Genomic DNA, 10,782 nt, shown 5'->3' on the forward strand with positions numbered 1-10,782 from the left:
TGGAGAAATGCAAACATAGTTCCATTGTTTAAAAAGGGACCAAAGGAAATGCCAAACAATTATAGGCCAGTTAATCTTACATCGGTGGTGAGCAAATTACTAGAATCAATCCTGAGAGATCAGATTAACTGTCATGTGGAAAGGCATGGACTAGTCAGGGATGATCAGCATGGATTTGTCAAAGGAAGGTCTTACCTCACAAATTTGATTGAATTCTTTGAGGAAGTGACAAGAAGGGTTGATGAAGGTAGTGCAGTGGATGTTGTGTACATGGATTTTAACAAGGCATTTGACAAGGTCCCACATGGCAGATTGGTCAGGAAAGTAAAAGCCCATGGGATTCAGGGTAATGTGGCAAACTGGATAAAAGGTTGGCTTTGTAACAGGAAACAAAGGGTAATGGTTGATGGATGCCCTTGTGAATAGAAAGTTGTCTCAGGTGGTGTTCCACAGGGCTCACTATTGAGACCCTTGCTATTTGTGTTATATATTAACGATTTGGATGTGAACGTGGGGGGCACGATTGGGAAAATTGCAGATGACACAAAGATTGGTTGAGTAGTGGATAGTGTAGAGGATAGCCATAATCTCCAAAATGATATAGATGGGTTGGTGGAGTGGGCGGTAAAGTGGCAGATGGATTTTAACATAGAGAAATGTGAGGTCATACATTTAGGGAGGTCAAACAGGGATTACACAATAAATGGAAATATACTAAGAGGGGTAGATGAAGTGAGAGATCTTGGCGTACAAGTACACAGATCCCTGAAGACAGCAGTTCAAGTAGACAAGGTTGTAAAGGAGGCTTATGGAATGCTCCCATTCATTGGCAGAGGTATAGAATATAAAAATAAGGATATAATGTTGGAATTGTATAAAACACTGGTGAGGCCACAACTGGAGTATTGTGTGCAGTTCTGGTCACCACATTACAGGAAGGACGTAATAGCTCTGGAGAGAGTGCAGAGGAACTTTACAAGAATGTTGCCAGGGTTAGAAAAGTGTAGCTATGAGGAGAGATTAGATAAGTTGGGGCTATTTTCCTTAGAACAAAGAAGGCTGAGAGGTGACTTGATTGAGGTGTACAAAATTATGAGGGGAATAGATAGAGTGGACAGGGTAAAATTGTTTCCCTTGATGGAGAATTCTAGAACCAGGGCACATAGATTCAAGATAAGTGGCAGAAAGTGTAGGGGGGACATGAGGAAGAACTTTTTTACGCAGAGGGTAGTGGGTGTCTGGAATTCGCTGCCCAAGTTGGTGGTAGAGGCAGAAACTCGAAACTCTTTTAAAAAGTACCTGGATATGCTCCTAAAGTACTGTAAGCTGCAGGGCTATGGGCCGGGTGCAGGAAGGTAGGATTAGAAAGGGCACCTGGGTGTCCTCAGGCTGGCATGGACAAGATGGGCCGAATGGCCTCCTTCTGTGCTGTAACTTTTCTATGGTTCTAAGACCATAGCATGCAACTATCTATGGTGGCCAGGGATGGATGGCAAAATAGAGAGTTTAGTAAAGCACTGTGTTCAATGTTAGCAACTGCAAAATTTGCCAGTGACAGCTCCATTACACCCATGGGAGTGGCCAGGTAGGCCCTGGTGTGGTTACACATTGACTATGTGGACCTTTCCTGGGACCAATGTTTCTGCTCCTTGTCGATGCCCATTCAAAATGGTTGGATGTATATGAGGTGAAGTCACCAACATCAGCCCCTACAATTGAGAAGCTACCTCAGAGTTTTGTCATTCACAGACTACCAGAAGTAGTCATTTCCATCAAAGGCATGGCTTTTACGAGTGTTGAGTTTCAATGGTTTATCAGTCTCAAAGATATCACACATGAGAAAACTGCACCATACCCACCCTTCCTCAAATGGACTGGCCGAAAGGTGGTTCAAACGTTCAAGGCAGGCATGAGAATGCTAACCAAGCTAGCACACTTTCTTTTTCATTACAGGACTACCCCTCACACAACAACAGGTGTCACACCTGCGGAGTTATTGTTGGAACACCGTCTCAGGACAAGATTGAGCTTAATAATGCCAAATTTAGAAGGGAAGGTGGAAAGGAGTTAGAGAAGCCAGAAACCTAGACATGTCTGGGATAGTTGAGAGAGGAAATTTACCCTGGAAGAACCAGTATACATGAAGAATTTCAGGGAAGGACAAAAGTGGTTACTGGGTGAAATAGGTGCAGTGGCTGGACCTCTATCTTACCATGTGGAGGTGGAAGGCCAGATCATCCAGAAACATGTGGACCATTTAAGTAAGATAGAGACAAATTACCAAGATTTGGTTCCACCAGTGACCATGACCGGGTCTGCGTTTCCTGTTGAGGATACTCAACCCAGGACTGATACGTCTGATATTCCTGTAAGAGTTGAGGATACAGAACTGCAAGTGCCCACCGAAGCACCTGATATTCAGACAACTCCAGGAAAGGAGGTTCCTGACAAAGAATCTGAACTTGTGGAGCTGCATCATTCCACACGTACCAGGAAACCACCTGAAAGACTGAACTTGTAAATTCTTTACCCAGTGCAAATATTATGTTGCCTTGAAAAATATATACTTGTAAATATAATATGTATCGCTGAGTTAAAGGGAGAGGAACATAGTGATTATGGTCTTATTTAGTGTGTAATTTACCTTTAAAATAATACTTGTTAAGGAAGATCACGTGATCTTTAGTAACGAATAGGAGAGCAGCACGAGCTATCTCAGCAGTCAGTGTGGAGATAGAGTTGGAGTGAAAAGCACATATGTAGTTACTGCTGAGTATATTGTAAATAAACTTGTTTTCACCCAAGAAGTGTCTACAGTTCAACTCTATCATTAATAGTACAACTTGGCCACCCTATAAGAAATCTACTCTACCGGGTAGGGAAATGTTGTCATGACCAGAAGCATATTAGCCTCCACATTCCCTGTTTATAACCTAGTAATAAATATAATTACACCCGCTTTATGATTATGGAGACTTAGCTAAAAAGTTTTATTAAAGAAAGGTCACCCCATTTTAGAAATTACAAAGAGAAGCAGGTTTGAAACGTTAAACCTATCTCTCCCAGAAGTCAAAGAGTGTACAGCTGTCCCTGCACTTTTTATATTTCTGGAAGGAAAGATCATCAAAAAATAACTGACACGTCAAAAAAAATTATGTACCACCAAACACAAGAACACAAGGAATAGGAGCAGGAGTAGACCCTCTAGCCCATCAAACCTGCTCCATCATTCAGTATGATCCAGAGGATGGAGATTAAACCAACTGAACAGTATACTCACAAGAATTAAACACACCTGACATGCTTCTCTGTTACCACTTGAAATGTGAGGACTATTATTCTGGATGTATTCTCCTAATTGTAATCATATTTACTTAACCGTTGGTACAACTTGTACTAACACTTAATAATATGCAAAGTGCTCAGCCAACAGCCCCATCTTCTGTTTGGTACACAGCACTGCCACTCCTGTGTGATGTCCAAAAGCATAGGCAAAGATTCAAGATATGGTAGGATTAGTTTAAAACATGCATAGTTAAAGGGGCAGAATTCAATTTAAAAATGATTGCAGAATTAACTATAAGGACTGGGAAATTCTACAGTAAAGACGAGTGAAGGGGTTTGAAGTGCAGGCCAACCACAACTGAATTGAATGGCGGAACAGGCTCGAGGGCTGAATGGCCTCCTCCTGTTCCTACGTCCCATTTATAAACCGGCCGTCCATGGTCTTTCCCAGTGCACTGGTTTAGTTACAAGTGAAGGTCCCAAAACAGCCTGGGTGGGGGAAGGGGATACGGCAGCAAGGGTGTAAATGGATCCTGGGGTCAGAATTTTAGGGAGGGTCACGGTTTTGCTAAATCTTTGCCCCTTTCCGCTGTCATTCCAACATTTTGCTAGGATTGGCTTCTTTTCCTGTCATCCCTCAGAAACCCCGCCCAGTTCCATCTCATTTGCCCCGATCGTTAAGTAGGATGTCGATGTGTTTAGAAAGGGCAGTGGGACCTGTAGCTGCCTGAACTCAGGCTTTGAAAGCTGCATCTGAGAAATTCTTTCAACCTCTCAAGATTTCCAATCTCTTTTACTGGCACTTATTCCCCCTTCCTATTTGCATCTTGAGAAGGTGGTGATGGGCTTTTCTCCTTGAGCCGCTGCAGCCTGCACGGTGTTGTTATACCCACAGCACTGTTAGAGAGGGAGTTCCAGGATCTAGACGCGAGGATGATAAAAAAGTGATATAGTTTGGGGAAGGGGATACTGCCTTTGGGGGAGGTGATGGCGTTGTGGTATTGTCGTTGGCCTAGTAATGCAGAGACCTAGGATCATACTCTAGGGGACCTGGGTTCAAATCCCACCATGGCAGATGGTGGAATTTGAATTCAATAAACATCTGGAATTCAAATACTAATGATGACCATGAAGTGACTGTTGTAAAAACCCCATCTGGTTCACTAATGCCCCTTTATGGAAGGGTCTGGCATGTGACCCCAGACCCAGTTGACTCTTAACTTGCCCTCTGAATTGTAACAAACCACTACAAAGTCACAAACAAGGAATGAACCTGGACGGACCACTCAGCATTGACCTAGGCACTGGAAATGACGATGGCAATCTCAGCCCTGTTGACCCTGAAATGTCCTCCTTACTAACACGTGGGGGCTATGTGCCAAAACTGGGAGAGCAGCCTCACAGGCTAGTCAAGCAACATAGTCATCCTCACGGAATCATACCTTATAGATAATGTCCCCGACACCACCACCACCAACATCATCATCATCAGGCTTGCTGCATTGTTCCAATGAAGCCCAACGCAAACTGGAGGAACAGCACCTCATCTTCCGACTAGGCACTTTACAGCCTTCCGGACTGAATATTGAATTCAACAATTTTAGGTCTTGACCTCCCTCCTCAATCCCCACCCCCTTTCTGTTTCTTCCCCCTTCTTTTTGTTTTTTCCAATAATTTATATAGATTTTTCTTTTCTCACCTATTTCCATTATTTTTAAATATTTTTAAATCTTTTATGCTCCCCCCACCCCCACTAGAGCTATACCTTGAGTGCCCTACCATCCATTCTTAATTAGCACATTCGTTTAGATAATATCACCAACTTCAACACCTCTGTGTTCTTTTGTTCTTTTGTCTGTGACATCTTTTGATGATCTGCTCCTATCACTGCTTGTTTGTCCCTACAACCACACCAACTCCCTCCTCTTCTCACCCACCCCCCCCACCCAACACCACCCCCACCCCCAACACCCCCCCCCCCCCACCGCCACCCGCCACCACACCTTAAACCAGCTTATATTTCACCTCTCTCCTTGGATTCACCTAGTTCTGCCGAAGGGTCATGAGGACTCGAAACGTCAACTCTTTTCTTCTCCGCTGATGCTGCCAGACCTGCTGAGTATTTCCAGGTAATTCTGTTTTTGTTTTGGATTTCCAGCATCCGCAGTTTTTTGTTTTTATTTTTATGGGCAAGGAAACATCCTGCTGATTACCACATACTGCCCTCCCTCAGCTTGTGTATCAGTACTCCTCCTTGGAGGAAGCACTGAGGTTGGCAAGGGCATAGAATGCACTCTGTGTACTTCAATGCCCATCACTAAGGGTGGCCCAGCAGCACTACTGCTGGCCATAGCTGCTAGGCTGGATCTGTGGCAGGTGGTGAGGGGAAAAACATACTTGACCTCATCCTCACCAACCTGTCTGCTGCAGATGCATCTGTCCATGACAGTATCAATAGTAGTGACCACCACACAGTCATTGTGGAGATGAAATCTCGCTTTCACATCGAGGATACCCTCCATCATGTTGTATGGCACTACTACTGTGCTAAATAGGATAGATTTCAAACAGATCTAGCAACTCAAGGCCATCAGCAGCAGCAGAACTGTACTCAAACACAATCTGTAACCTCATGCCCTGTCATATCCCCCACTCTACCATTACCATCAAGCCAGGAGATCAACACTGGTTCAATCAGGGGGCATGCCAGGAAGCAGCACTAGGCATACCTAAAAATGAGGTGTCAACCTGGTGAAGCTATAACACAGAACTACTTGTGTGCCAAACAGCATAAGCAGCAAGTGATAGACAGAGCTAAGCGATCCTACAACCAACAGATCAGATCTAAGCTCTGTAGTCCTGCCACATCCAGTCATGAATGGTGGTGGACAATTAAACAAATCACTGGAGGAGGAGTCTCCACAAATATCCCCATCATCAAGTGATGGAGGAGCCCAGCGCATCAGTGCAACAGATAAGGCTGAAGCATTTGCAACAATCTTCAACCAGAAGTGTTGAGTGGATGATCCATCTCTGCCTCTTCCAGAGGTCCCCAGCATCACGGATGCCAGTCTTCAGCCAATTCGATTCACTCCACGTGATATCAAGAAACAGCTGAAGGCACTGGATACTGCAAAGGCTGTGGGTCCTGACAATATTCCGGCAATAGTACTGAAGACTGGTGCTCCAGAACTTGCCGCACCCCTAGCCAAGCTGTTCCAGTACAGCTATAACACTGACATCTACCCGGCTATGTGGAAAATTGCCCAGGAGTGGAGTGTCCCGCACACAAAAAGCAGGACAAATCCAACCTGGCCAATTACCTCTCCATCATCAGTAAAGTAATGGAAGGGAACATCAACAGTGCTATCAAGCGGCACTTGCTTAGCAATAAACTGCTCACTGATGCCCAGTTTGGGTTCCGCCAGGGCCACTCAGCTCCTGACCTCGTTACAGCCTTGGTTTAAATATGGAAAAATGAGCTGAACTCTCAAGATGAGGTGAGAGTGACTGCCCTTGACATCAAGGCAGCATTTGACCGAGTGCGGCATCAAGGAGCCCTCGCAAAACTGGAATCAGAGGGAAAACTCTCCACTGGTTGGAGTCATACCCAGCATAAAGGAAGATGGTTGTGGTTGTTGGAGGTCAGTCATCTCAGCTCCAGGACATCACTGCAGGAGTTCCTCAGGGTAGTGTCCTCGGCCCAACCATCTTCAGCTGCTTCATTAATGACCTTCCTTCCATCATAAGGTCAGAAGTTGGGATGTTCGCTGAATATTGCACAATATTCAGCACCATTTGCGACTCCTCAGATACTGAAGCAGTCCATGTCCAAATGCAGCAAGACCTGGACAATATCCCAGCTTGGGCTGACAGGTGGCAAGTAACATTCATGGCACACAAGTGCCAGGCAGTCACCATCTCCAAAAAGAGAGAATCCAACCATTGATGTTCAATGGCATTACTATCACTGAATCCCGCACTAACAACATCCTGGGGGTTGCCATTGACCAGGAACTGAACTGAGCTAGCCATATAAATACTGTGGCTACAAAAGCAGATCAGAGGCTAGGAATCGTGCGATGAGTAACTCACCTCCTGACTCCCCAAGTCCTGCCCACCATCCACAAGGCATAAGTCAGGAGTGTGATGGAATACGCCCCACTTTCCTGAATGAGTGCAGCTCCAACAACACTCAAGAAGCTTGGTACCATCCAGGACAAAGCACCCAGCTTGATTGGCACCACATCCACAAACATTCACTCTCTCCACCACCGATGCACAGAAGTAGCAGTCTGTACCATCTACAAGATACACTGCAGGAATTCGCTAAAGCTTCTTCAACAGCATCTACCAAACCCATGACCATTACCATCTAGAAAAACAAGGGCAGCAGGTAGATGGGAACACCACCACATGGAAGTTCCCCTCCAAGACCCTCACCATCCTGACTTGGAAATATATCACCATTCCTTCACTGTCGCTGGGTCAAAATCCTGGAACTCCCTTCCTAACAACACTGTGGGTGTACCTACACCACATGAACTGCAGTGGTTCAAGAAGGCAACTCACCACCACCTTCTCAAGGTCAACTAGGGATGGGCAATAAATGCTGGTCCAGCCAGCGAAGCTCACATCCCATTATGTGGCATGGAGGGGAACTTGGAGGTAACGATGCTCCTATTACGTCTACTGCCCTTGTTCTTCTTAGAGGTCGCGTGTTTGGAAGGTGCTGTTGAAGGAGCCTTGGTGCGTTGCTGCAGTGAATCTTGTAGATGGTACACACTGCTGCCACTGTGGATGTTTAACACTGCAGATAGGTTGCCAATTAAGTAGACCTCTTTGTTCTAGATGTTGTTTCTTTTTATTCTTTCATAAAGTGAGGGTGTCACTGGAAAGGCCAGCATTTGTTGTCGATCCTTAATTGCCTTTGAATGAATGGCTTGTTCAGCCTTTTCAGAGGGTGTTAAGAGTCAACCCCATTGCTGTGGGTCTGGAGTCATATGTAGGCCAGACCAGGCAAGGGTGGCAGATTTCCTTCCCTAAAGGACATTAGTGAACCAGATGGTCTTTTACAACAATTGTTGATAGTTTCATGGTCACCGTTACTGAGACTAGCTTTCATCGATTAAATTTAAATTCCACCATTTGCCATGGTGGGATTTGAACTCTTGTTCCCAGGGCAATGGATTACTCGCTCAGTGACATTACCACTACAGCATAGTCTTCTTTGAGTTTCTTGAATACTGTTTCAGCTGTGGACACATGGATAACATTCTGACTTGAACAAATCCCATTCATCCATTACTGTTATGTTCAGCAAACTGCATTGCTCTCAGCTGAGCAACATCTCCACCTTAAAATTCTCATCTTTGCATTCAAAGCGCTCCATGACCTTGCCCCTTCCTATCTCTGTGCCCTTCACCAGATAACCCTCCGAGATCTCTGGCTTCTTCCAATTCTGGCCTCTGGAGCTTGCCCAATTATAATCTCTGTTGCAAAATGCCTTTAAGGAATTGCAGCATGATATCACTAGCGAGGAAGTGTGTCATGCAATCCAGTTTGGTTTCGCTTACAACAGAGCACACACATGCAGCTCTGCAGCTCTGATATCTTCAAGCTTCCTGTGCTTGTATGCCTGTTTACTTGTGCCTATTATTAATAAATAAACCCACAATGTGTTTACCCAATCCCTTATGAGTGATTGGTGCGTTTATATCCTTATAAAAACACGACACCCTCCACCATCGGCAGCCGTGCCTTTAGTTGTCTAGTTCCTAAGCTCTCAAGTACCCCCAACTCTACCTGCCTCTCTTCCCTGTAATATCCTCCTTAAAACACACCCCTTCGATCAAATTTTAACATTTGGGAATAGAACATAAGAAATAGGTGCAGGAATAAGTCATATGATCCCCTCAAGCCTGCTCCGCCATTCAATAAGATTGTGGCTGATCTTGACTTCAACTGCACTTTCTCCCTGCCCTACTCCTGTTCCCATACATTCCCTGAATATATTCAAAAATGGAGCATCCACAAACCTCTGGGGTAGAGAATTCCAAAGATTCACAACCCTCTGAGTGAAGATGTTTCTGCTCCTCTTAGCCCTAAACAGTCTATCCTGAGACTGTATCATCATTCATTCTTCCAAACTCCGGAGACTATAGACCCACCCCATTTAATCTCCCCTCATAGGATAACCTGTTCATCCCAGCTGAACTTTCACTGCACCCATTCCAAGGCAAGCAGATCTTCCCTTAACCATGGAGACCAAAACTGCACACAGTACACAAAGTGTGGTCTTACCAAAACCTTGTAGAATTGCAGCAATAATCCCTTACCTTGGTACTCCAACCCACTCCTAAATGTTTTCTATGGTGTGTTACATTTCACTCAGGGGGCCCAAGTTGTTGTGGAAACATGCACTTTTTACAAACTTTTTAAAATCCGTTTACAGGATGTGGGCATCACTGGGCTGGGCCAGCATTTATTGCCTGTCCCTAATTGCCCTTGAGGAGGTGGTGATGAGCTGACTTCTTGAACCGCTGCAGTCCACGTGGTGTGAGTACACCCACAGTGCTGTTAGGGAGGGAGCTCCAGGATTTTGACCCAGCGACAGTGAAGGAACAGCGATATATTTCCAAGTCAGGATGGTGAGTGACTTGGAGGGGAACTTCCAGGTGGCAGTGTTCCCATGTGTCTGCCAACCTTGTCCTTCTAGTTGGTAGTGGTGATGGGTTTGGAATGTGCTGTCTAAAGAACATGGTGTAGTCTGGAACTATGAATAGTGATGGTAAAGGCTCCAATTTCTTTCCATCACGTGGTTGAGCAGGAATCTCTCCCACTCTTACCACCTGCTACTGGCGTGTGTTGGAAGGATTTGCCAGTTGATACTCAACCCGTTATGACCACACCTTCCTTGGGTGGGACTCAAACCGAGAGTTTCAGGAATCAGATGTAGGGGCACTACTCACTGCGCCACAACACTCCCCTAATTATTTGCTGTCCCTACATGGTTCTTGTGCAAGGACATCCAAATCATCCTGACCACCAACATTTAGTAGCTTCTCACCATTTAAAAAATATCTTGTCTTTTCAATTTCTCCTACCAAAGTGAATAACTATATGTTTAGTCATCGCTGCTCCATCTTTGTCTCAGTATCCATTTTCATTTGACTGTGCTTCTGTAAAGTGCCTTGGAAAGCTTGTCCACACTAAAGGCACTATATAAATGCAAGTTGTTGCTGTGCACAACACTAAGGAAACCTGCTAATCCTGTCAAATTTTGTCAGGTGAAGCTATGATCTCCTTCAGGGAGCTTTAAAGTACAAATTGAAAGAAAGAACTTACATTTAAGTCGCATTATTAGGGCTGCCAAACCTCTAGGATTGACCTGGAGTCTCCAGGAATTGAAGATCAATCTCCAGGTCACTGCTGTGTGCAACCCTGGAGAAACATCATCAGGATATTAAAAAAGATTAAAAACGAAAAAACTGCAGA

This window comes from Carcharodon carcharias, chromosome 11 (assembly GCF_017639515.1).
Source record: "Carcharodon carcharias isolate sCarCar2 chromosome 11, sCarCar2.pri, whole genome shotgun sequence".
Taxonomy (NCBI): Eukaryota; Metazoa; Chordata; class Chondrichthyes; order Lamniformes; family Lamnidae; genus Carcharodon; species Carcharodon carcharias.